Source organism: Ambystoma mexicanum, chromosome 12 (assembly GCF_040938575.1).
Source record: "Ambystoma mexicanum isolate Mex_15411 chromosome 12, UKY_AmexF1_1, whole genome shotgun sequence".
NCBI classification, from domain to species: domain Eukaryota; kingdom Metazoa; phylum Chordata; class Amphibia; order Caudata; family Ambystomatidae; genus Ambystoma; species Ambystoma mexicanum.
The window spans coordinates 523,411,929-523,434,699 of NC_090936.1; positions in this window are offsets into that span (position 1 = coordinate 523,411,929).

Below are 22,771 nucleotides of genomic sequence, written 5' to 3' on the forward strand. Positions count from 1 at the left end.
TGGGCTAAATGCAATGACCAAAGTATTAGGCGAAATAGGCTAGATGCAGTAATCAAATACTGGGCTAAATGCAGCAATCAAATACTGGGCTAAATGCAATGACCAAAGTATTAGGCGAAATAGGCTAAATGCAGCAATCAAATACTGGGCTAGATGCAATGACCAAAGTATTAGGTGAAATAGGCTAAATGCAGTAATCAAATACTGGGCAGAGATAGGCTAAATGCAGTGACCAAAGTATTAGGCAGAATAGGCTAAATGCAGCAGTCAAATACTGGGCAGAGATAGGCTAAATGAAGTGACCAAAGTATTAGGCAGAATAGGCTAAATGCAGCAGTCAAATACTGGGTAGAGTAGGCTAAAAGCAGCAATCAAATACTAGGCTAAATGCAATGGCCAAAGTATTAGGCGAGCTAGGCTAGAAGCAACAATCAGGGAGAAGAGAGTGTGCTGATAGGGAGTAACTTGTGCCTTTCAGCACCATAGGCCAATCAGCGTAGGCAGTTGGAGGAAAGGAGGCAGATGCACTAGGGCTAGCATCCAATGTGGGCAACAGGGCATCTTGAATAGGGCATGGAGCAGGACGGTGGGGCGCAACAGGTTGAGTGTTGCACAGCGCATATGATCATGCAGTTGCTGAGTGACATGCAAACATTAAGCACATTTGAAATCAAGCTGCAGTGGTGGCGTACCCGGTGTAGGCGCAGCTCGGATCGAAAAGAGGTCAGGCAGTCAGAAGCTAGGCACATTTAGAGATAGATTGCAGCGCGGGAATAACAGGTGCGAGCATAATTAAAATCAAGGTGAGGCCGTACAAGGCCGATTAAAGCATTTAGTGCAGATGATACAAGTCTGCTTGCGGCACGGCAACGATAACTTGTAGCACTATAAGTATTTGGATGGGCAGACCGGGCAGGGAGGAGTATGCCGGTGACAAGGCTCTACGATCGCAGTCCAGCAGTAGAGTAATAGTTAATGGTTGGAGCTGGGTTGCAGATAGTATGAGGATAGCTGTGGCGGGGCTTACTTTGCGGGGGTGCGCTCAGGCCCGTTTGTGCAGCGTCGCATGTGGCGGTCAGTTACTCTTGAGTAGAAGTTCGTTATGCACGGCAGGTAGGTGAGAGCCACGAGCAGTTACAGTGTGAGCACAAAGTGCGGAGTGCTAGAGAGTTACCTTGGTGGCGAGGTGGTGCTGGGCCAGGGGGACTGGCAGACGGCAGCCTCGGCTGAAACAGGCTGCAAACAGGCAATGGCCTTATTCAGGTGGGCCTTCGTCAGGGGTGGGCCGGCTACGCCTGCCGGCCACCAATCACAACAAAAAGGGCAGGTGGGCCAATGGGCGGAGGCGGCGGCTGATGGGCCTGTTTAGGCTCTGGAGGAGCCCCAGTGTGGACGGGTGGCCATCTTGGAAAGGAAAGGTACCTTGTGTACCTTGATGGCGAATGCTATGTACAGAGGCAGCATTTGCTGATGTTAAGAACGTTGGTGGACTTTTCTTCCAAATTCCCTGTCGTAAGGGGAATGTGTAAACGACGTGCAATTTCGGGTGGAATAAGAAGGGTAAGCACAGCGCTTACCGCACGCGTCCACAATGACTTCGGATCAGCTGGGCTTGGAGCAGAGACGCCGACTGCTCCTGCAGTGGCGGATCCAGCTCAGAAGGAGCTCCTGCTCCTGGGCTGGCTGCAATGGAAGGGATGTGGTGGCTAAGGAGGATGTCAAAGGCTACAATGTGGTGATCCGACCATGGGCAGGGAGTGTTGGATCTGATGGAGACGGGGGAGTTAAACACCAAAATCCAATCCAAGGTGCGCCCTTTGTTGTGTGTGTAGTGACTAAAGCCAAGGGTAGTCAGCGAGCTGGCCAAGGAAGAAGTTTGCAGGTATAACAAAATTCTTTACACGATTATTACACAATATGATTATTTTCCAAAATTAAATACAACATCAATAAGATGTTTGAATCAATATGGGTGCTAGCAACGCATTTCACGTTGCTAAAACATCTCTTCAGCAATTTGTCATGTACCTGTGTGCCTCTCTGAAATTCCAGTAACTAGTGGTAATGTGTGTATGTGCGTGCGTGCGTGAGGAGGGGGCGTGGGTGATACGTAGCTACAGGATCCCAGTAGATAAGTGTTTAATTGGGATATGGAGACAGAGGGATATAATAGACTGACATTATACTCCTTTTGCAATTTCAGACAGTTCAGTAATTCAAGTTGTTCTCTGGCAATGTTAAGTCCTGCATTGTAGTCCCACTTCTATGTTACTGACATAGCCCAGTTTTGGTATTGGAAATTGTTCACCATACAATACCCTATACATTTGCACAAATTGACTGTTTCGGTGCACACTGCATCAGGTAAGGCGAGGATTGCACACATGTAACTATTAGTTAATGCAGTTAATCATGTGAGATTGGTGTGTGTCAAGGGGAGCTTCAATAATTGGTGGATGTGTCAACGGGTGTGTCACTTGAAAAGAAGTATCTACTCACAAATGTTTAACCTATACATTATTGAATAAACGTTAAATCTATATGCAAAACCTGATTCCTGTTGCTTAATTTACACCAATATATTCTTGGTGTAAATGTCGTATGACAAGCGTGAATGTTAACATGTCGGTTTGCAAAGTAGTGGGATGTTTGAAGAAACTGAAAATAAGTCATAGAGCAAGAATTTACAGTGTGAGAAAATGCACTGGTGCAACTCACAAAGACTGAAAAGCACTGAAGTAGGCATAAATGTCTCTCATTTGTGAGCCTGGCACAAAATACACTTGTTCAACCTTTTTTGCAAACAGCGTCACTCACACTCTCTTTCAAACAGTATCAAAGCTAAGGTTGTCTCACACTCTGTCATGATTGCTGTCAAAGACATTGACACATACCTTCATGTTCAAAGTGACTGTCTTCCACATTAGTACACACATTCGCACAGGGAAATGAATGGTAAGGAAGGGAAGAGAGCCAGCTTGATCTGAGCCTAACACACTTGCATTTTCTTGGGCTCTGTGTACTGTGAGCAGACCGTCAGAATAGAGTAAATGTTACGTGACAATCTTCTTGTGATGAGATTCAGTGGGCCTCATTCTGAGTCCTGCAGTAACCCTGCCGGTGCAACCGTCGGGTTGCCGCTGGACTCGGAATGACTTACTGGCGCCTGACTTCCTGGTGCCACCAAGCTATTCCAAGCCTGGCGGCCGGGAAGTCAGGTGCCGACAATTTCGTTAATCCCCATTCCCATAGAGTCCTCTAGGACTCTATGGGAATGGGGATATAGGACTCTATGTGAAAGGGGACACATGAAAAACGGTGCCGGATGTCTCGTAACAAGTCTGCCTACGTGCCCGCTGCACCCGGCATGGTCAGACCTGTCAGGCACAGCGGCTCCAGCAGGCAGACATGTAGTTTGCCGTCCGGAAACAACGGTGCCAGTAGGCTTACCAGCACCGTTGTTTCCAGACCAGCAAACTTATAATGAGGCCCAGTGTCTTTAGTTTCCCTTTGCATTCACACCTGGACTGCCACCTGCTTCCTCAGGCCATACTTTGTGCCAAATGTTGCCACAGCATGTGGCACTGAAGCTGGAATTATAGTAGAGTACAGCCAGTGGTGCCATGGCTATTGCACAGTTTTAATTGCTTTGCTGTTGACAGTGCTTGCACCTGAGCGTAGAAGGCAGGGATTACCCACTCTCAACAAAGTGTCATGAGTCAAAGGAGTTCCAGCAGACTGAGATACCAGCCCATTCCTTTCTACTGGACCCTAGAGTTCCCAGAAACAATTTATCCTGTGTGTAACACTGCCCAGGAGAATGGCAGACAAGAAGGGAAGGTCAGAGTCAGGCTCTTCAAATGATCCTTATGAAGGGGGCGTAAGAACATAAACTAGCTAGCAGCATAAACTAAGAAGGACTTCAGTGAAAAGGAGATCTTTAATGACTTAGCTCTGGCCCAGAAAGAGGACAGTGTGACGGCGTGATCTGCCAAAAAAGGAAGCCAAAAACAAAATAATCCAAAAATTGATTTAATGGGACTGTGGAAGATCCACAGAGGAACATTTCAAAGCAATTTCCTAAAACTAATCCTAGTCTTTTGTAGTCCCATCCAATCTGCTTAGAAGGCTAGTCTTTTGTCTATATTTCTACGAACAGCTAGGGGGCCATCTTGGAATGGTAACTAATGTATCATAATACAAATAATAGAGCCCTTTGCACCATGGCCTCTTAACTGTTTTCCCATCCAGGGAACATTTACATCCGGGCCACATTTTCCATCCTCCTTGTGTTCTTGTTCTGATCCAGTTCCTCTTTATACTACCACCTGTTCCTATGATCCTACCAGCAGCTACTCCTCTAAAAACCCTCTTTAACTGTTTGGGTTTTTCGGAAATGTCTAATGAAATCTACTGATTAAGCAATGAGCATGAGAAATTCTAGTGGTTCACAAGATCGCTCCTGGGGGCCAGACTCCTTCCAGACAATCAGATACTGTAACTGACCTCTGCTGACCTGCCATTCACGCACGTGTTATGCCTCATTTAATGGTGTGCCTTCAATGCCGGTCAGAGTAAGAAGGCTTCCTGCGTGTAGCAGTGTCCATACAGGTGAGACAAGAAACAATGGATCTGCATGTCAGTTTACTGTTATTTCTAACCCACCTCAGACTGTGGTGATGCTAGGCGTTTCCAGTATACACGTTTTTTGTCGATCTTTTTCACTTTCTTGACATGTACAGTAAACGTTTTCAGTGTGTCTTGTACTATTTATGTTTGTAAGCAACTACATTGATAAAGCCCTGACATACCGTAATTCCAAATGAGCAGTTTGTGTCAATAGTTTTTCTTTAAACATGGGCTTCAGCTATTTCAAAAATACATTATAATCCTGTAATCAGGGACTTTTTATTGTGAAATCAAAGTTGTGGCTCAAACTAACGCATCTTTCAGTTAAAAGAACAGTGTAAAAGCAGTCTTGGCTTTCGTGTAATTAATTCACTTGGTTTTGGCCACACAATGGGCCTCATAACAAGTTTGGAGGTAGCCATGCCCTTAATAACGGCATGGCTACTCCCAAACTCGGGTGCGGCTCCGGGTCCCGCGAAAGGGGAATTACCGGGCCATTCCGACCTTGGCTGGCCCGGTAATTCCACTTGCGCGGGACCTGGAGCCACTACGTCCCCATTCCCATTTGAGCCCCCATACTGCTCAATGGGAATGGGGAGGATGGTAGCAGCGGTAACGTTCATAACGGTACCGTTGCTACCATCCTGTTCTGCTCATGGGTGCCGCTCTGCACGCTTGCTCTGACCAGGCGTACACAGCGCCCACTGCAAGCAGAACTCGTAATGTGGCGGTACAGTGATAACGGCGCCGGCATCACTACCGGCTCCGTTATCACTGTACCGCCACAGTTATAATGAGGCCCAATGTAACTGACACTGGGGCTCATTACGAGTTTGGTGGTATCTCGGCAGTTAAGCCACTGGGATACTGTCAAACTGTAATTCTATTACCGCTACTTGGTCCGGTGGTATTACTGCTGGATTACAAGTGGTGGTGACGGTGTTAGTCCCCATTTAAATGGAATTCATGGGACTCCATGGGGCATTTCGGCTGAATTACATTCCGGCACAATAATTGCACCGAAATTGGGAAGAGTTGGCAGATTTACCTCCAGCTGCAGGTGAATCATCCAACATTCCGCCCAACTCATAGTTGGACGGTGCAGTAATGCGGCAGATTCTGTAATACCGCTACATTTAACATGCACGCCCCATTGTGCTAGAAAGCTTTTAAAGGTTTTTGGATCCTCTGAAAACATCCCTGATTTGATCAACCCTAATATCCGGGGAATAGTGTTTAACAGCAAGATCATATTGCTCCCCATGTCCTGACATCATTGGTTGCCTGCTGCCATTAGGAGATTAACAAACTCCTGGCTTGGAGTTTGTTAATCCTGTCTAACACGATATCCCATTCTTTTTTAACTGGTCTTTCTGTATCATTTGAATGGCCTGTGGTATTCCTGCCATCCAAGTTCATTTATTAAGCTTGCCAATCTGTCACAACTCAAAACAGTTCAGGCAGAGTCAGACTCCAACTCCTTCCTTCTGACTGAACCCGAGAGCTCCCGGATAAATGCTACAAATGGGAGTTCCACTGCCCAGGGAAAAGGGTGGGACAAAACAAGGGAAGGCCAGAAGCAGGCTCTTCCCAGGACCCCTATAAAGGGCAAAAAACGGTACTCTCCTGTTTGACCTCAAGCTAGTAGACGGTAAATAGGGGTCAGGTATATAGAAGTGGATGAGGGTGGAGGTAGGTGAGCGGATTCTGTACCCACATTTTGCAGAGGAAAATGTGGTTAAAAACAATTTGACCATTTTACTTTCGGGCAAATTATTTTGTTGTCTAACATAGAACCAAAAAAGCATCAGTTAGCTTTCTAGCAGGAACTAGCAAGAACATCATTACAGAGGAGGTATTTACTGGACTTTCCCGGTAGAGGATGTTTGCCAGCAGTGCCACACCGATACCCACTTGCACTCCATGTCCCCTGTAGTCCAAAGAGAATGTCAGAGAAAAAACCCTGAAGCTTGAGCATAAACTGCCAAAATAATGCAACATCATTAAGAGAGGAACATAGTACTTCCTGCTAGAGGCTAGAGGAAAAGAAGCTAGTGACTCTGTGATCAAAGAAAACAGAGAGCGTGGGAAGGAAATGGGTGCACTGATGGGGCAAGCACGCAAGCCGGTAGAAGTGCCTACACTAAGCGGGACTGCCACAGAGAAGTGGAGCTGATGGATCGATTTAGCAGGGGTGAGACGAAAGCAGAGTGGCTCAGGAAGAGCAGGCAAAAGCAGATGTGAGAATGAGTAGGAGCGGAAAGGGGACAGCAAGACAGAACAAAGAGTCACAACAAACGCAAAAGAAGTAAGCAAGCTCTCGCCCAGAAGGGGAACAGAGGAGTGGCCTAAACCAGCAAAACTCCTATGCAACCAAAAATTAAGTACTCTGCAAGGGGTTGAAATGGGACCAAGGAAGATTCACCAAAGAACGTTGGCAAGCAACTACCTAGCGATGGCCCCTGTCTTTTGTAGTCCTGCCTATTTCCCTTAGTAGGCTAGTGCTTTGTCTATATTTCTACCAAAGTCTAATCTGGGGGACATCTAGAGATGGTACCTAAAGTATAATAATGCTTTTCCCAGAAACTAACAGAGTCGTTTATCTTATGGCCTCTTAGCTGTTTTCCTGCCCAGTTTCCACCTGTGCCACATTTTTCACCCTATTTGTGTTCCTTTCCCATCCTGTTCTTCTTGAGCCTACCACATGTTTTCGTATACATAGGGGCTGCAGAGTTCTATATAACACTCTGTTTTTAGCTTCACAGGCCCTGTTCGGGCATAAGCAAAGTTCTTCTCTGGCTCACTGTGACTTGGCAGGAAAGCATGTGCCATCCGTTCTCGACCCTGTCACCTCTGTCTTGGAGCAAGGGGGCATGTAACAAGCCATATGACACTCTGTGAAAGCAGCCATGAATGATTTGACCTTTAGCATGAATTTTAACCAGACACTGCTACATATAGAGCATAATGCACAGAAAGACACATAACTTACATTACGTGTTTTTACATTGTACTATCATAGATTGTGTACAGTATCTAGAACTTAAAGTGCCCTAACTGCTATTGGTTAACATGGGCTTCTGTTAATGGCTTAGCTGTAAGCAACGGAATGATTCCAAGGATGTGCCCGAATAGGTAGCTGAGCCCTTTCCAGTGGAGTGAATTTTGCTTGCCATGAACGTGTGAAACAGCACGTGTTCACATGTCATTAGTTCATAGGTGGCTCACATATATCACTGCGGCTATCAAAGATGGCTGGTGCAACTGAAATGGATGAAGAAAAGAGATATTATATTAATACCTGAGGATGTAGCTTTATTAAACTCAGATTCCTTGCTTTAGAGAAGAGAGTCTTCAAGCCTGCAGCTGAAGCTAGCAGAGTTCTAAGAAATTGGCTGGAAGACAGAAGTTGCAATCGTTTATACTTGAATAAGGATGAATCTAGATGTACTGTGACCAGTATCCAAAGGTTGACAATTGCCAAGAACCTGAAAGTCCTATTTACTTTGTCAATTTATTTCAATGACAAAAAAGGAGAATCCAAGGAGCCTAAATATAGAGGGAATGTTTCTTACACACTACATATAAAAGCACTGGAACACTTGAAAAGAAAAAAGGAAAAGGAAAGGGGAGGGGACAAGAGATACCTGATAGAGGCACACAAAGGTTGTGGGAACTGCAAAGAGGCAAGAAGACCAGGAATATATTGAAGTTATGCAAATGTTGTTTCACAAATTATGCTGAATGCAATTCTCAAATCCATGCAGAAATTGTGCAGGTGGACCTCTGATCACGCTAACCCAAAGTTGGCCCACCGCTAGAAGCGAGTGCACGTGTGTCCGTAAAGCAAGTTTATTTTACAAACAGCCGGGAGGAGCTATATGACGATGTAGAGTCAAACTAACCTGAGTCTCCTCAAACCAGACACGTTTACACCTTTTATACATATTGTAACAGTTAAAACACTTCCACATATGTTATTAGAAATCATCTCCCCACACATGATTGGTCAAACCTTTACAAAAGAAATCCAATCTCCTTAAATTCCCACGCTCTCCTTGGACACATTTATTTAACTACCATCATCAGCTCATGTTCGTAGCACACCCCTTTTTGAGATCTTCTGTGGTAGGTCATGACATCATCCCATAGTTACACATTCACACACAAACATAATTCATTACAAGTTCCAGCTGGCCTGGGACCTCTAACCCTGAACGTGATGCACATGGTTTGCAAGGACACTTTAACGATATGCAGAGGGGGAGAAGTATACACATTCTCTTTGAACTGGCAGTACGTAGCTTACCCGCACAGACTTGCTGGTGTTCTGTTTCAGAGGTAGACACAAACACAAGAATACAAGTTTTGAAAACCTTTATTTATAAAAATAGGGTTTCAAGAAACTTAACTTGCCTTATTTCTAAATGGGAGTAGTCTAGACTATTAAAATAAAGAAGAAACCTGTACTTGCCCTCACTTTCTAACTTAACAATGTGTAGAGTATTGGATCAAATATATAAGTGTCTCAATAGAATATCGGGATGGTCATGAAGTTTCTTCTCATCTCCTTTCCCCAAACTTAAGTCAGTCGGGGTCTCCAAAAGTTAAGTTCATTCCAAATAGTTCACAAAAAGGCAGTTCAATAGTTTTCTTATTCAGCACAGTTCATGTACTTCTCTCAGGCTTCCCTCGCCTGATGCAATGCTCTCTAGCATAACACAGTTCTGCTTTAACATTGTTCTCTTCCTCAGGCTTCCCTCGCCTAATTCAGTGCTTTCTAGCATAGCACATTTCTACTTTAACAATGTTCCTGGGTGGATCTTTCCGGCTTTCCTCACCGGAGCTAAGACCCTCTTTACTCGTTACGTTCAACTCTTTCCTATTTCACATTACAACATTTCATCATCTTGATACACTGGGTTCCCTTCCCCAATCTTCCTGCTTTCCTCATGCAGTTTATGTCAAAGCCTTTTGAAAGGGCACAGCTTTACTTATCCCCATGCCTGACAACTCCGACACTGTTACATTCTGATCATTGTATTACTTATACTCTGATAGTCTTTCCTCAAGCGTGCCTTCTAGCACCACAACAAGTTCTACTTCATTGTCTCTGTCTGAAACGTGCTCCTTAGCATCCCGTCAAGTTCCACTTCCGTGTCAATTCATTTAATCACTGAGTTCCGTGCTCCTTAGCACCCTGACAAGTTCGACTTTCTTGTCAATTCATTTAATCACTCAGTTCAGTTTCATCCGATCCCCGTTGGGAATTTGCTTCACTCAATATTCTCTTCCGTAGCCTTTCCCATTGGCTTTCACTTCCATTAACTTTATTCAACTCGCTTTTCACCTCGGAGATACTTGGTTTAAGTTTTGCATGCATTTCACAGAGACTTTTGACAATGCAATATTCCACAGGACCACTCTGTTACTTTGTTTCATCACAGTTCAAACCAATCGAAGCTTTTTTCAATGTGTCACGCTTCTTACAGGTAACCTTGCTTGCAACTTGGTAATCTTTTGCGTCTTTACAGACCGGGCTCTCTCATCACTTTGAACTCACTGGTTGTACTTTAACAACGCATCCTTCATGATTCTTTTATCCAAGGTCAGGGTCTCGCCCCTCAAAGCTTTGCTGTTCCAGGGAACCAAGCAATCTCTTGGCACAAAGTTCAGAGAGATTAACCAGTTTCTCGGCTTCCTTTGACAAACCCTTTCGGCTGCTTGGAGACACGCTTCCCTCGCCACGCTTTCTCCTGCTTCAACCTGCAGCCTTGTAGTGTCATGGCATCCCGTTCTCGTAAGCCTGGTTCTCAATAGCCTCTGCTCAGCAGCTGCTCGCCATTTCGCCTTATCTCCTTCTTGAACTTGCCTTTGCCTTCCTGTTTTTTTTTGTGCCTGTTTGTGAATCTGGGTTCCACCTTTTATAGTTAGTTCAGTTCTCAATTGGATTCAGGTGTCTGTGATCATATCTAAATGCCAGACTTCGCCTGAGAAAAATCCTTCTGACTGTAGGTGTTCCGTTGTGATGTTATTAAGATGGAAGAAGCAAGGAGGGCTCTGGGGAAACCAGGGTTCTGACTGACATTAGACTGATGGGATGTTGGGTACAGGGTTATTTGAAAGGGGCGGATACCATGTCTCACCCTTGGGTAATCTCTCCCCAAGAGACCCTCCACCCAGGTGATCCTCCCTCGCTAGACCACCCCCAGGATCAGAATCCAAAGTGATGGCTCTCCCCTGGCCACCTGTTTGGAAGTTCCCCCGGGAGTGGGAAGGGAAAACCCCTTAGGTTTTTCACACTGTGCATGTATGTTGAAGACCACTGCATCCTCTCACTGTGGTTTCCCTAGTGCAAATCTCCTTTCTCACATGCACTTATAAAGCTCCTCGCTTGCCACCTTTTAGGTGCTACGTGGCACACCGCCCCTACATTATGTTTATATTTCATCAGCAGTTTTGACATTTATTTTGCTGCGGGTGTGAACATTTAAAATGTATTAATTTAAACACAAAGCAACACTAAAAGTAACACATATCCCATTCCCATTAACTACACTAGATACATGTTAAATTGCAACATCGCATCAACAACGCTGCTCTCCCAGTCACCAATATGGCTCAGGCAACGTGAACCCCTCTTTCTTATTGGGACCTTCAATGACCACCCCAACAAAATGCATGCTTCTCTAAATGAGAATAGGCATTCTACATTTTTCTCAACTATGAGGGAGGTCACATGTGAATTCTGAGTTATCTAGATAACACAAGACCCATAAAAAATATTGTTGCTAATAGTAACTTTGTAGAAAGTGTTGTGGGAAAGGGAGTTCTACTGCTCAGAGGAGCAAGAACCGAGCCCTTTCATAAGTCTTGTTTTCAAATACAGCACTCTACCTCTGCTTCTATTTCGTGACACAGCTCAGAGTGAATGAAAATCTGTCTTTGGGAGTAGAGGTTAATGCACTGGATGGGATATAATCGACAAATTATATGACGTGTCGCTAGTACCATGATGGTTTCTTAATCGAGAACAAAAGCTTAGAGCCCAGAGAACCACAAAATAAACATATTCTCTCATATTTTGGTGGGTTACGTTTAACCTTATTTAGTCAGAAAAGTGGGACTAACAATAAAAGGCACATGCATAAATCTACAAATAAGGCAACTCAAACTGAACATCTTAGGTGTACTTAAATGTAGAACGCAATAAAACATGTACTATGTTTAAATTGTTGGCATTTACTAGGGGAAGTTAGTCACCCACATGCTGACTTTACAGTTATAGCTAAGCAATTAAATGGAATTGCTGCAGAAGTGGTGTTAAAAATATTGCAAAGAAAAGGAATGGCAGATTTGAAACACTGCTTCTTCTAGAAGATCTAAATCAGATCATTGATGACTCATATGGGGTTTCCAGAGCTAACCCTACAACAGACAGAACCCAAGAAATGGTTTTTAATAGACCTACAATTCATACATACTTTGACTGTTTATGTCCCACCGTCAAAGGGGGAGAGGGATACTTTTTAAGCAGCTTCATAAGGATAAGATACATTTTCTCGAGCACACTGTTAGTTACTAAGACTGCATTCTTTAGAACTCAATGCATCGGTCAATGCACCTTGATCAATAAACTCGATCAATCCCGCTCCTAACCAGATAGGTTCAGAAAGCACTACACAATATACTACTTTCAAAACACTCATAAGTATTAATTCAGCAGAGATTGAAGCTGAGCCAAGGTGATTCACTACCGAGTTGGAGAGAGGTTAGAACTCCATTCAAAGGATGATGAAACAGACTTTCACCCATGAGATGAACAGTCAGCATAAAATGTACACGCTCATGCCCAACTAAGAAATTGAAAAGCAAAAACGTGTGAGCAAACAAAAGCTTCATAAACCACAGAAAGAAATCTTGAATTAGGCAGATGCCATTGGCAGAAGGAAATCCTGAAATAAGTGGACATAGATCAGCAGAAGCACTATGCCTTAAAGCTAACAGAAAATATAAACCCCTTACCCTACACAGAATAAGTGAGATAAAAGTTCCTATCACAACAAAATCTCAGAAATCAACAAACAAAGACTATTCTAGGACAAGCAAAAAAGCACAACTAGGGAAGAAACTTCCTCACCAAGGAAAACCTTACGTGATCCCTTAACTATATAATTTCTAAATAGATCTTAGCTAAATCAGATTAATTAAAAATCCTATCAAATAAAGCATCCAGTGAAACCATACATCATTAAATAATTAAATCAAGCCTTCTATAAAACATGGCCATATGATAAGGAAATTGAAGCATCCAAATATAACAAATAAAAAGGCCTACTTCTCAAAAACATAATGCAAATAAAGTGAAACCTTCTTAATATGCTAATATGCTCCATCAAATATTTGCACATTCTCCTGATATAGAGGCTGTGTCATCTTTAGTGCTTTCGTGGACCGATCATTTCAGGATTCACTTTCAAATCCAACAGTCTCAGAATCATGACACTCCTATAATTCCCCTGCCATGAGTCCCCTCGCTTAATTGGAGTGGTGTTACTAAAGAAACCATTTTGGGCATACGCACTCCTCTCCCAGCTGTAAATTCATAAGATGAGACTAATGACCCAAACCATTTACTTGGAGATTTCAAGCAGGAACTTCAGACCACTGCTGATACCCTTGCACAATTGACAGCACGTAGGCCATGCCAGGACCATCCACAGAAGCAAAAATGGTTCACTCACAAACTTAATGTCTTATGGCGGAAGGTTCGAAATTTAGAGAGAAACTAAGCAATTTCAAGTCGCATATAAAAAAGAAATAATTAAAGGAAAAGAAAGCCTTTTACAGAAGTAGACTTGATATGGCTCCTAACACCTCGAGGCAGATATTTGAGGCAGTAAAAGAAGTCTGTAAATATACCAGTGATCTAATTTTCACTTCTCAACTTTTTGTGGAGCAATTAGCCACATACATTATGGACAAAATTGAGAAAATGAGAGCAGATGTGACCCAGGTAACCTTAGCCAATAAGGCATTACTAGATGCTTCCAAAACTTCTAAGTACTCATCCAACATTGTTATGACAGAATTTACAGAACTAAGCCCTTTAAAAATCACCCATCTCCTGGTTACATCTAAAAGCTCTGGCTCACCTTTGGACATGGACCCCCAAAATAGCACAGGGGATAAGAACAATGCACACTGATTGTATCCTGCCTATCTTTTATGCCTCCTTATCTTCTGGCACTGTCCCTTTGGCTTGGAGATGATCTGTGGTTTACCTTCTGTTAAAGAAACCCTCATAGGAGTCTTCAGAGGTATCAAACTACTGCCCCATCTCCCAACTACCTTTCCTCCATAAACAACTGGAAAGGGTGGTTGTTTCTCAAATGCTACACATTCTTGAGAAAGGAAATCTGCTTCATAAAGCCCAGCTTGGCTTTCGACCACTGCACAGCACTGAACTGGTATCATTGTCTGTAATGGACTATCTTATGTTCAAGGCTGATAAGAACGAAACAGGGGCATTGATCCTCCTGGACCTGTCAGCAGCTTTCAATACCATCAACCACCAGATGCTGTTGCAGAGGATCTATGACATGGGCACAGTGTGGAAATCCTTTTTACAAGATCGCACCCAGCAGATCCAGCTTGGGCAGTTTCTCTCACCTTCCTCCACCTGAGACTGTGGAGTGCCTCAGGGATCAGCTATGACCCCTCTTTTGATCAACCTATACCTGCAATCACTGATGCAGGTTCTTCAACAGGCAGGGGTGATCTATTGCAACTATGCAGATGAATCCCAGATTCTGGTAGACCTGGGAGAGAACTGTGATCACCCATCAAGAACTGCCTGGCTTCAATCAAGGCCTGGGTGGACCAGGACAATTAGAAAATTAACACAAACAAAACTGAGGTTTAATTATAAATATTAATCTCAATCTCTGGTGCCCCACTGATTGGCCCAACGCCTTCAGGCAATGTCCTACCCACAGCCCAGAGGTGAAGAACCTCAGAGTCATCATTGACAAGAACTTGTCACAGACAGCCCAAGTTACATCAATAACAGAATCATGCTGCTTTACCATTAGGAAACTAAAGAAAATATTTCCCTATGTAGCACAATAAGACCAGGTGCTAGTTTGTAACACCAAGGTCTCCTCATGCCTGCATTTTAATAATGCCATTTATCTGGGCTTGTGCCATTGGTATGCTGTGAAAGGTAAAAAACACGGCAGTAAGACTTAAGTAAGCGTAAGAAGTTCCAACACATCTCCCCGGTTATCCGCACACTACACTGGCTGACAGTGAAAAACTGAATAATCTTCAAAAGTATGTATAGAGTGTTTAAGTGTCTGCAACTACCAACATAAACTCTCCTAGCAACAAAGCTGAACAACTACACTCTGGTACACGCATCTAGATGTCATTAGAGTACAAGACTGAAGACACCTGCTTACAGGAAAGAGAGAGCAGAAGGCTGCTCATTCCTGGTGCGGGCCATCACACTCTGGAAAGCTTTACCTGCCGACTTATGGAAGGAGTCCAATCTCTTGATATATAGGACAAGAGTAAAGAAACATCTTTTACATTCATAATTCACTGTTGGCAGCGTATGTGTGCTTTGATCCTTTTACTCAATACTGAATAGTGCCGAGATACTCTTCTGGGTGACTGTTGAACTTAATAAAAGTCACCTATAGTATAACATTACAATTACAGAAAGAAGCTAAGAGTTTACCTCATACAGAAAAGGTTAAATTGCACTCAATTAGATTGCAAAATCATAAAATGAGAAGCTCTACATAAGCACATAACATTAACCTGAATACAAAATATAAGCCAAGTCATGTTTTATGACATACCAATATCTAAGCAGATAAAACACAATACCTGCTTCATAATAATAGAGGCACTGTATTAATACTGCATAATTGCATAATACCCTACCACCCTCAGAAGCATATTGGTGCATGCATAGATACAATAATGCCATTGCTTCCTCTGAAGGAGACAAGAATTAAACAAACCAGTTGGTAATAAGAATTCTGCTAACCGAAGAAGCCTTCCATTTTCTGTAGACAATACATTGAAAGGCATAGTAAATTATAAACATGTGTGGTCTACACACAGGCACACATGTGTATAAAGAATATGAATGGACATTAGCACCTATTCAGCAAACAGCAATACACATAAACAACCACCCGAGGGCAAGCCTTACATGATATAATACTGGCACAATAATTAATAAAAACTGTGTGTAATTAATAAATGCTTAATCACAATCAATGTAATGTCAACAGAAGTATAGTATACTGCCTTTTTTATATTTTCTCAAATCAGAGAATTAGGGCAGGAATTTTAAATCCGTAAAACTGCTCTAAACACTCAGAAAATCACTTTTTAAGGCCAGGGCCTTAAACCTGTAGATTGTGCGTCACTGGTAGTTCCACTGAGGCTTCCCAGTAGATCCTTGCATCAGACACCAAAATGAGCATGGTCTAATTATTTTTATGTCTGAAGTACCTGGGCCTCTTCCCCTGCTCCTCCCCCTAGTCTTTCTGCAAAGCAAAAAGTGAACAGCTGTGTGCACGGTGAGAAGGACTGCATCTGGGCTTGAACGCCTTGGGGCAGTGTCCCAAGAAGGGGTAAACTATCAATACCAAAGGTAAATGGGAAATGTGGGTTGTGGCCATTGTCACTAAGAGTTGCAAATGATGGCTGATTAAAAAAGGGAGTGGTGTATAATCTGCATGCCATGTGAAACAGAGCTGGGGCTGTGATAGTTTTAGTCTCACTGTGTTTCTTTAGATTTATTTCCGATAGAATTACTTTGCATGCTGATAATTGTAGGCTTTCAATCAGAATAGGGAAAATAAAGCTACCGCTGTAGTCGTCTTTTGCTCAAACTGTGTGAGTTCCAGCGTGCAAGAAAAAGGTTGCATCTAGTGGTATGTGTTGCGATTTATGGTAAAACTGTTTTTGTTTTTTATTCAACAATACTGAGTTCTCAGTTTTAAGGCAGTGGTACCACAATTGTATTAAGGTTAACAAGGAACTTGTTGTGGTATAGAGGAGCCCACTTCTATGCATGTCCAAATACTGGAATTCAAGCAGTAAAGTAAATGTAGAAAACTACTAGCTGCACTACATTCTGGTGTGCGTCCACTTACATTTATACAACTAACCAGTAATGTAAAATGACATGTGGTATCAATGCCAGGACTTAAAAAACATGTCTTGAGAGTTCTGTTTCAGCCTATGTTTGACGAAACAAAAGAATGCATTTTTTTATTTTTTTGTTGTGCATTTGTAAGGCGCTTATGCATCAAGTAATTTGTGTTTCAAAGAACCTACAGGGCAATGGGGAGGGAACATGGGAATGAAGGGCAAATATAACACTGAAAGAGAGAGGTTGTTCTACTAGGCCTTGTGAGCATTCAGAACGTGCAAGTGCAAAGAGAGAGAAGGGATGGGGAGGGAGGGTTAAGTGCTAGGATTACCACAGATGGAAGTCTTAGGCAGTAAGTTGCAAGCAGCTGTTAAGTGACTGGCAGAGATCACTTGGTAAGAGTGGTCAGCTGCCAATAAATAAGTGCAGGCCTGTGATAGCATAGGTCAGTGGGCGCCAACGCAAGTGCTTGGAGTGGGCGGAGGCTGAAGGCCATAGGGGATGGGAGGCCATGACCCAGGAGGACACATTCGGGCCCTGGTCACCAATCCCAGCGACTCTGGGTATTAGCAAAGGAGGGAGAGGGGGGGGGGGTGAAAAGGAAAGTCTTGAGGAGCTTCTGGAATTTGAGGAGGTCTCGCTCAAGACGAAGAGGAAGGGGGAGGCTGCTCTGCAGGAGAAGGGAGCCAGCCGAGGAAGGAGATCGGCCATCAGCTCGCTGTTTAGCGAAGCACTTGACATGCAGAGAGTTGGTGCGGGAGGAACGTAAATATCTGGAGAGAGAGTATTTAGTAGGAGCCATTTTTAGAAAGCATGGTCACCAGTGTCAGACAGCCTTATAGATGATGCAGAGGGATTTGAATTTCATCCTTGCAGCAACCTGGAGCCAGTGGAGAGAATTTAAGCCTTGAAAGATGCAGTCTCTGGGCTTGAGGCCAAGTATAAGTCTTGCAGCCCTATTCTGGATTAGCTGCAGGGGATGTGGGGAGGATGAGGGTAGATTAAGGAAGAGGCTATTGCAGTAGTCTATCCTAAAGAGTAACAGAGCTCTAGAGAGATTGAGCTTCTGGAGGAAAGTTAGGAAAGGAAGGATTCCTTTAAGGAGGTGGAGTTTAAAGTGGGCCTTCTTGGCAAGGTCCTGGATTTGAGGGAGAAAGGAAAGAGAGGAGTCGAAGATGACTTCAAGGTGTTTGGCTTCAGATGAAGGAGAAGCGGGAGAACCTATAGAGGGTGGCCAGAATGAGGGGAAGAAAGAGGGAGCAGGAGTCCTAATGGGAAGGATCTCAGTCTTGCTGGAATTGAGGCAAAAATCATTGGGGCACGCCAGGACTGGATGGGAGATAGGCAAAGTAAGGAGAGGATCAGAGGGGAGTTTGAAAAAGAGTTGTGTGTAATCTGCATAACAATGGAAGTAAGGGCAGAAGGTGGAATTAGGTGTGCAAGCGGTGCAAGATAAATGTTAAAGAGATAGTGAACCCATAGACCAAGGGCCCTTTAAGATGAGGTAGCAATACTTAGAGATGCATAGGGATGCAGAACTTACTCATACATCAATAATCAAACCGACTCAGGAAGTTGGTAAAACAAGGTGCTGTTTTATTTCCAATTATCTAAAACAGGGAGTTACAACGGACATCAACAGACGTTTGCTCGATTTCTCTCAACGCATTTCATAAAAAACACAACTTTTATAGTCAAAACTCGTCATCAGTGACATCACACTACTACATTTGCAAACATCACATGCACCTACTTATTTGTCAATAACAAATGGTAGGTGCGTCAAAAAGTTTGAAACGGCCACCATATTGGACCCACGGACCGCAGCTTTTGTCTGCGGACAGCGTGGTAGTGTCTGGGTAGGATAGGGGAGGGATAAAATCTCAAGCGTATTTATTGTTGAAAAATGGCCATAGGGGTTTCACAGAGTCTGCAGTCCATTTTATTGTCCGTGAACGATATGGACATGAACACGCCCCCGCAGACATACTGTGGAGTGTGGACATGAACATCAGTATGTGGACTTCTTTGGACATGTAAAATGTCTCCTTTGGACATGTAAATGTGATGTGCTATTTGATTCCCCAAGATATTTTATAGATATGTAATAAAACTAGTGAGCGTTAGTGATATCTATGTGTGTTTGTAATAAAAAGTATACATTTTAGTGGCTATTGAAGTGTCTACAGTGTTTGTGACATGGCTAAATTGTATTGTTGTGGCCATGTGGCCATTCCCCCAAGAATCTGGACACTGGCCATGGCCACAGTAATATCTGCTCAGTAATTATGTCCAGTATGTGGACAGGGGTGTCTCAAAACGTTTGAAATCTGATCTTTGTGTTTGTGAAAAAAAGAGATATTTCATTGGGTATGGAATTGTATACAGTATTTCTAACATGGTTGAAGAGTATTTTTGAAGTGTATACAGTATTTATAAAATGGTTAAAGGGTATTTTTATGGCCAAGGTCAGTGTCCAGATTCTTGGGGCATAGCTGCAGGCACAATAAATCGTCATCAGTCATTATGGCCACAGTAATATGCCCACAGTAATTGATACTGAATCTGGACACTGACTTTGGCTACTACAGTCTATGTGTGTTTGTAATAACAATAGATATGTTAGTGGCTAGTGAAGTGTATACAGTATGTATAATATGGCTGAAGGGTATTGTTGTGGCCATGGTCATGATAGTGGGCATGGACAGTGAATCTGGACACTGGCTATGGCCACTACAATCTATGTGTGTTTGTAATAGCAATAGAAATGTCAGTGGCTATTGACGTGTATACAGTATTTATAATATGGTTGAAGGGTATTGTTGCAGCCATGGACAGTGTTCAGATTTATGGGGGTATAGTCGCGCAGGACATGCCCTAAAGAATCTGGGCACTGGCCATAGCCACTAAGCTGTGTGAAGACGAATATATATATATATATATATATATATATATATATATATATATATATATATATATATATATTTATTTAATTCTTATAGAGCTCTGCTCTGCATGCCCGTAGCCCTCAGAGCACACATAAAAGACAGACAACCAGCAGGATTCAAGGTCCAAGGGGGACAGAGAGGTCAGACAAGAGAATACTTGATCAGCTGAATTGAAGAAGAGAGTTTAAATGCTCTTGTTGAAGACCGACAAGGAAGAGGAAGATTTAAAGGCAGAGGGAAGTAAATTCCACTCTTGAGGTGCCCGACAAAAACGGGGTTGGTACAGTGAGTTGGTAACATTAGAGCGCAGAACTCTGGTAGGCTGGAGGAGGGAAATCCTTCTTTTTGGGTACTGTGGGGCTGCAGACTTCTGGCATTTGTAAGTCAGGGATAGAATATTAAGCCTAATTGTCTGTTTCACTAGAAGCCAGTGTAGCCTTTTTCTGAAATCTGATACATGGTCACTCTTGGCCAAACCATAAATTGCCCTGATGGCAACATTCTGTGTGGTCTGCAGATGGGCCTGATTGGATTTAGAAGTGCTGATAAGCAGGCTATTGAAATAGTCCAACCGCAAGTTGACTAATGCAGTGGCCAGAAAGGATCGTTTTTTTTATGGCAAGATAGCACCTGATCTGGTGGAGTAGTTTAATAAAATATCTGCAGGAGCGAACACTTGAGACATGTTGTTTCATTGACAACTCAGAATCCAGTGTGGCACCTAATGTTTTCACTGACTTGCTGACAGGAATCTGGTTTCCCATGATGGAGAAGTGGGAGAACCTAGAGTCCATTTTCTTTAAACGAGGACCAGAGTCGAAAATAAGGAGCTCTGTCTTGTCGTTATTTAAAGAAAGTGAATTGCAGGCCATCCAGGTTTGAATTTCATTATAGATGCTGTTCACAGTCCTCCCTGCTGTCCCAAATAACTAGAATGTCATCAATGTATCTTTTGTACCAGATTATAGCATTAGCAAATTCATTGTTGTCTGAAAAGGTGTTCAATTCATCAAATTTGGCCATGTATTAAATAGCCAAATTAGGGGCAAAGAATACCCCCATAGACGTTCCTTTTATCTGTAAAAAGAATTGATTTTTAAATTGCCAGAAGTTCTTGCTCAAGGCAATCTCCAATAGTGCTAAGATGACATTTGTGGGAAACTGATGTGGTTTGACTCTAGATTTCAAATAATCATGGCAGATTCTGATTGCCTCTACCTGGGGAATTGTCATGATGCCTACCCCCGGAGCACCAGGCCAGGCCCAGCACCCCCGGAAGCAGGCATCATGCCCTCGGGTAAAAGCCCAGCGGCCCCTTATAGGGGCTCTTTGGACTCAGTCCTGGCGCCTTTGGCGCCAGTCTCATGTTGGACATCAGTCCTGGTGCCATAGGCGCCAGGCTCATAAAGGGAGGTGTTTTGTGCACTTACCTGATGCAGACCATGCTGCACGCTTCACCTGAGACCTGAAAGGGACTATTTTTTCATAGGGACTATTTTTTCACTCGGGCGTGGCCAGGGAAGGATACATACCTAGTTGGGGAAGGATACATACCTGGGACTTCTTTGGAGGCTATTTAAGCCACGCCCAGACAGCAGCTCATGCTTCGCGTTGTTCTGCTTCCTGCAGCTTAACGCTCACCGTGTCTGCTCCTGCTCCTGGACTCCAGCCACGCCCGCCTCGAACCTGGAAGACCTGCAAGGAAGGAAGAGAAGAGAAAGGTGAAAACCAAGGACTATTTCAAACTTCTTACCTGCATCCGGAATCTTCTCGCCAGCATCCCTGAAGAAAGACTTCCATTTAAAAGCATTGCGTTGCTCGCTGCAATGCCAGGCTTCACTCACCTGTCCTCGAGACATCTCCCGGCTCCATCGCGGCTGTCAGCATCGGACGCCACATCTCTGCACCTAGGGGAGAGAGGAAGAAACAAAAGGTGAGCAGAAGGAACACAGAAGGAAAGCCTGATTAACAGCCATAATACTTACCGGCTTTTCTTCCACATTTCGGGTCGGCGCCGCCCCGTTGGCAGGTACCGTACCCCAGCCCCTATGGGGAAAGGACAAGAGACATTTCTGGGGAATGATAAGGACATTTAGAGGGATCGCCCTCATCACTACTCACCTCGGCAGTTTAACCCCTCGACACATCGCCTTCATTCTGCACCTGAAATAAAGGACAGATCACAGGTTAGAAAGACAACATAAAGGGGGCCTCACTTGAACTTTGAACTTTCATACTTACGGCGCATCGCTCAGGAAAGTCAAGTGGATTTTGCCAGCGCCATTCTGAAAACCAGTGAAGTAACTGGACGAACATGCGCCCCTGCACCAGAAGCAGGATGGAGAGTTCATCCTTCCAAACCATAAGGTGAGCTTAAACCGGGGTTTGGAGGAAGTTAGAGAGGAACGAAGGGGGAAGGGGGAAAGGGGGGAGCTAGCACACTATTCTGCAGACTGTTAATCCCCTTTCTCATCTGCAGAAGGATATTCCTACGGGCCAGGCAAGCACGATTCGGAGGTCCTGTCCAATCGGTGTTCCGGGTCCTGTGCATCACGCTAGAAGAGGCCACAGCAATCCAGACTAGACCAGCGCCCCCGTGGGAACCAGGTGAGCGTTACAGGAATATTGGAATATAATGCAATAACATTGAGAGTTATCAGTAGATTGTAATCAGGATTTAATGGAAAACCTTCAATTGCACTTATCACATCTCTAGTATTAGCCAGAAATGTGGGGCTTACCGTAACCAGTGGTTTGATAATAAAATCTATGTATTTGCATTTAAGCTCCAACAGTGAACCGCTCAGCGAAACAATGGGGTGCCCAGGCAGATTGATTGCCTCTTTATGCATCTTGGGCAATATATAAAATAGGGGCGTTCTAGAATGTTTGGAATTTAGAAGGTCAAATTCCTTCTCTGACAAAAACCCCTGCGGTGGTTACCTGTAATATTTCTTGAGTAAAGGCCTGGGATGGCTTGCCTGAAAGTTTTAAATAGCAATATTGGTCATTGAGG